This window comes from Raphanus sativus, chromosome 1 (assembly GCF_000801105.2).
Source record: "Raphanus sativus cultivar WK10039 chromosome 1, ASM80110v3, whole genome shotgun sequence".
Classification (NCBI taxonomy): domain Eukaryota; kingdom Viridiplantae; phylum Streptophyta; class Magnoliopsida; order Brassicales; family Brassicaceae; genus Raphanus; species Raphanus sativus.
The window spans coordinates 11505383-11511382 of record NC_079511.1 but is presented as its reverse complement, the minus strand read 5'-3'; positions in this window follow the sequence as shown (position 1 = coordinate 11511382).

Here is a 6000-nt window from a genome sequence, read left to right as displayed (position 1 = left end):
CTCTTATGATTAAGGTTTCTTCTTTGTGTAAGAAACATAATATTGAAGAACTTGACATGGAAGAGATTTTCACTGACTCAAAGAATACAAGGATAAAACTAGAAGTCACAAATGGACATCACTATAAGGTCAATTGCTTATATGCAATTTTGGATCTGCAACTTCAAGAATTTAATGATCGCTTTTGAATACTTAACTACTTATTTGTGCTGTTTTTTTATCTCCAATTGATTTGTTCTCTCAGTTTAACAATTCAAGATTGATGAGGTTAGCTACGTTCTATCCATATGACTTTAGCTCTGGAGAATGCATATCTCTTGAACAACAGTTAGATATCTATATTGATAACATTCGAAATGATGACAGATTTATTCATTTAGAAGATTTTGGAGAACTTGCTCGTACTTTAGTGGAAACCCGAAAGCATATGTTATTTCCTTTGGTTTATAAATTGCTGAAGTTGATATTAATTTTGCATGTTGCTACTGCAAGTGTGGAGAGAAGTTTTTCAACCATGAAAATCGTGAAGATAGATCGACGAAATCGGATTGGAAACTAATTTTTAAATGATTGTTTGATTTGTTTTATCGAAAAGGATGTATTTGAAAAAATTACAAATGAAATTGTGATGAAAAGAATCTAGAATATGAAAGATCTTAGGATTGTTTTGTAGATTTTTTTATATTTTATATAAATTTTAAAATAGTTATATTTTCAATTATATATTGATATAGATTAAAAAAAAATTGGGTCCGCTACTGTTTGGGACCAACCGGGTCGGTTGATAGGATTTATCAAAAAATAAAGTGGTTTGCACGCAAGTATACAAATGAAATAAAGTTGTTTTAGTGAAACTTATATAGGATTTGAGTTATAAAAGAATATTACTCTCAGAGACACAATTTTACTTTCCTATTACACTAAAGGACACAACTTGCTTTGACACACTTTATGCATAACAATTTTACTCATGTACCCCTCAACTACTCCTTTGCACTCTTTCGTTTCATTTGCTAACTAGACCTAATTTTGTTTTTTCTAACCAATAAAGAATCTCACCAATAAACTAGAAACTTTCTATTTTTAACTTATTTTTAATCATCGATATAATCATCGATATATTCATCTCATCCACATCTCCGAAAAGTAAAACATTTTAATTTCTTTTTTATTTATCCACATCTTAGAAGAAAGAAGAAACGACGATGTCGGAAGAGTATCAAAACGGAACCTTAATTTAATAGATCCGACTTCCGACCATCTTGTTCTGTAATCTCCGGTCATAGTTTCGAAATCGACACTAACCAAAAAGTCTCCCTTTCGTCATCTTCAGGATCAGTTTTCTCTCCGCCGCTGAATACTCTTCTCCCCACCGAAGATGAGTTTCTATGTGTAGAAGATGAATGGATATGAGTTTCGTGGACATAAGATCAGTGGATAGGATAGTGGTGGAGATGAGATACATGGACAATAACCTGTGGATTGCAAACAACACATGAGTTTCAATTTGTAGAAGATAGATGGATGGAGACTGGTAGAATATGAGTTTTGATATGTGTGGAGACATCTTGTGGTCTTGTGGATGGGCATTTGGTGGATTGGAGATGTGTCAATCGGAATTGTGTGGATTGGAAACTGGTAGAAGATGAGTTTCGATGTATAGAAGATGGATGGATGTGAGTTTCATGGACAGGAGATCGGTGGTTAGGATAGTAGTGGACATAAGATACATGGACAACAGTCTGTGGATTGCAAACAACACATGGGTTTCTGATTTGTTTTGGTGTTATGAATCAGAGTTCTAGAAAATCTTCAGTTTTAGAAAGTGTCGGAGAGAGATACGTTCTGCCTCGTGGGTTTGCTAAATACATCACTCGAACCCTAATCATGACTAAGCATGGAGGGTCTCGAGTTCATGATCCATGAAGAAGAAGTGACATTCATTACGACTGATTATATTTTCACTTCTGTTTAGATTTGGATTTAGGTTATTCAATTACGTAGCATGATTAGATTTTGAGATTTTGGTTGTTCTGATGAATCAAAGATGTAACATATGTATATAAAGATTGGATTTTTATGTTCTTATGGATGATTTCTAATTTATGTTTGCAGAATTATTGAGCTATTTGTAATGATTTTATCACTACAATTCAATCATGTTTATGTATCAACCTCTGTATCAACAACCTCTGTATCTACTATCTCTTTATCCATAACATAGATGGTGATAGTTATGGATACTGAGGTGGATAACAGAGCAGAGATTGTGATAGTTATGGATACTGAGGTGGATACAGAGATGGTGATCATGTTATCGATGCTTCTCTTGCCACTAATATCTTTGTACACATATATGGTGTCCACAAATTGGCTATCCACAAAGCTATTTCTCATGGTTTTTATGTCTACTATTCTCCTATCCATCGATATCTTGTCCACCAACCTGATGTCCATCCATCTCTACATAGAAAACACTAAAATTATCTCTTCTGCAACTTTCGAGACAAACTCAATTGCATCCATTATCCAGAAATAATTATTTCAACGAAGTTTTACTCTCAACCGTTAGATCAACTTTTCTTTTTAAAAATCTAAAGACCTAAATTAACTCACACAAACCAACACATCCACCTCCATTCAAAATTAAAGTAGCATTTATTGTCAATGAAATCACACAGCACAAACTAAATTTCTTTTTCGTTTCTTTTTTGAAAACAAACAAAGGGCATAATTGTCTCAAACGACAACCTCCGCACAGACAAAGTGCTCTAAAATAACAATGTGTCTTTAGAAAAGATAAATCATAATGTGTTCTTTAGTGTAACTCTCGAGTTATAAATGGGCAACTTTTCCAAAAAGCCGACAAAGAAATTCTGTAAGACAACCTGTTTTGCTTTTAATAATCTTTTCTCATCTTATAGTCTATTTACGTGTTCGGACGCATTCAGATAATGTTGAACGGGAAAAAGAGCGGATTAAACGGCAAATGGACTAATTATCGTCATCCGCAGCACCATTAACATATCTCAGTAGAAATTGAAGAGATAATAGCGGCAAGTCGAGAGTATTTTAAAGGTTTAGAGCATAATTATTGGGGGTTTCTTCCTCTTAGTTTCTCTAAATACATATATGTGTATGTATCTATTATATAAGTATAAGTATATGTGTATGTATCTATTATTAGAAACTTTTGGTTGAGTTTCTCTTAAATCAAAGAACTCCACAATTACATACACATATATGTATTTGGAGAAACTAAGAGGGAGAAACCCCTAATAATTATGCTCTTACCCGCTCATGTGGGCATGTGATATGTAATGCTTTCTAGTTGCTATGAAGATTACGACGTATAGACAAAGTCAGTTTTTAAATATCTAAATGTTTAACAATTCTTTTTTGGGGTTACTTTATGGGTTGTCAATAAAACTTTTCACCTCTTCCGTTGTTACTCCTTGAAAAGCAAAAAGCTAAAGGACCAAGTGCCCTGTTATCATGATCTTCTTCGTTAACTATCAACTAAATTAGGTGACAATGATGCTTATTTCTGTGTACTTTTGTCTTTTTATCTACGGTGCAAATTGTATATTGTACCTCTCGTTTAATTAAGAAACTAGATATTGACCCGCCCGACCGGACGGATATTTATTTTATGTTTTTAAGTTTTTGTTTATATTAATTATATGTATTTTTAATATAATTATATGTATTTGTAATTATAAGTTTAATAAAATATTCTGATATAAATTTTAAATATCGTAACTAAAATAATATAGGGATGGATCATAATTTTTTCCAATTCCAAAATCTTAATATCTCTTAAAACAAATAAAATAAATTTATATATAATAAAATATATAAAAATATTTTGAAATATAATTTCTATTAAAATAAATGTGTTAAAGAAAAATAATTTTGCGATATTGTTGTTTATTTCTATAACTTTACCCGTGACCGCATAAATATTTTTCCGCATAAATCTTTTTACCTATAAATATTTTGCTTTCACTTTAAATTTGTTCTTTATACTAATGTATAATATATATATTAAATTAAAATGTATTACATAATTATGGAAAGAGGTTATCTACTTGTTTATAATATTAATGTACATTAAATTTAAGATTTATCATGAATTTGTTGTAGAATCAATTTAGGAAATTATGCATTAAACTAGGAAAAGACAAATCCTCAAAATTAGGTTTATTAATTACTTCAGTGGCATTAGGTTGTAAATATTTTAAAAGTCTTAGGATTAATTTTAAAGTGTACTTCTATTTTAATAAGATAGATTCCTACAAATAGAATAAGTTTATTTTTGATCCACTGTTATTTTCTGTAGCAATGTTTAAAATTCTGTAGAGCTTGGACTAATATAAAAATTAAGAACATGGTAGGCTCATATAACTTTCTGTGAAATTTTTAATCTTGACTAGTAAATTGTTTCCTTTTAAAAAATAATTTCAAAAAAATATGTTTATTTTTAATGGAAAACTAGATTTTGACTCGCCCTTAAAAAGGACGGGTATATTTTTTGTTGGAAAATTATTTTACGTAACAAAAATTATGATTTCTGATAAATTATATATTTTAACTTTTTATGAAATTTATTTTAAATTTATTTATATGACTTATTTTGTTATTTTAAATATGAATAAATTTTAGAAGACTCTAAATAACTATAACCCGTAATATGATTTTATTTATTTAAACCGAGTTAAACTTATTTTATACTGATTTTTTTTAATTTAAATAAAATATTTTATATCTTCAATACTCTTGTATTGAAAAATTCATTTGTGCGTTTCAAAACATTTTCTATAATTTTATTAAATTTATTTTATGTGACTTAATTTTTATTTTAAATGTAACTATTTTTTAAGGAGTTGAGATAATTCATACCCGTATTATGATTTTGTTGATTTAATCATTTGTTATTTCAAATTGATTTTATTTTGAGGTTTCATTTAGTAAATACTTTCAAATAATTAATAATGTGAAATATTTTTGGAAAGATATGGTGCAAACATTTAGGAAACAAAATTTTTCAAAAAGACTAAGAATTGAATTATATTAAATATTATTTAATGTAATTGTAAAATAATGACTTTTGATTGGTTGCAAATAATGCTAAAAAAAAGTACAGACAATTTTGTAATTACTTAAAAATTCAGGGGCAGGTTCATAAACATGCATCTGCTTTAATAGTATAGATTGTTTGGTTATGCAAGAACACAGACATTGTCCCATTAGACTAAAGTCCCCCCGATTTACCATTGTGCAACAGAAAAATCATTCAAACATTCATAATTCACTGACAAAGGTTTCTGCTAATGTATGAAAATGTTTTATGGAAAACAACACTATGGTTTATATGTTAGAAGAATAAAATTAGCAGGATGATATATTTAATGCTGTTTCTTTTATACAATAACGTAGCTTTTTCAAAATCTTTGATGTGAAAACAATTTACATACGCATGTTGAAATCGTCAAGGGTCTTAGAAATCATCATGATCAATTATACATACGTTTGGAAAACATGCAACACACGCTGATCAAGTATGAACAAAGAGGCGACAAGAGATGGATCAATTGGAGAAACACTTTTTTGTCAAGTATGTGAATTTATTTCCAAAGAAATAGCAAAGAGATACAAGCGGTCTTGGATCTAAAGCCTAAACAAGCAAGATTCTACATAAGAACAACCCACCCCACCCCACCCCACACCTCCCCCCCCCACCCAAAAAAGTTAAAAAGGCTCTTAAATACAAAATTAGGTCTAATATAGTTCTACTAGAAGAAGATTAAGGCTAAACCGATTTGAAATAGCAGATTGGAGAAACATGATCTCATCGAAGAGACAGATTCAACAGTAAACCTTTTAACATAAAAAAAAAGAAAACGAAACTTGATCTCGTCGCAGTCGTAATAAATGATATAAAGCAATAGGAACGTTTCAATGCTGATCCGTGTTCCACCTTAATTAGTTAGGCCCGTG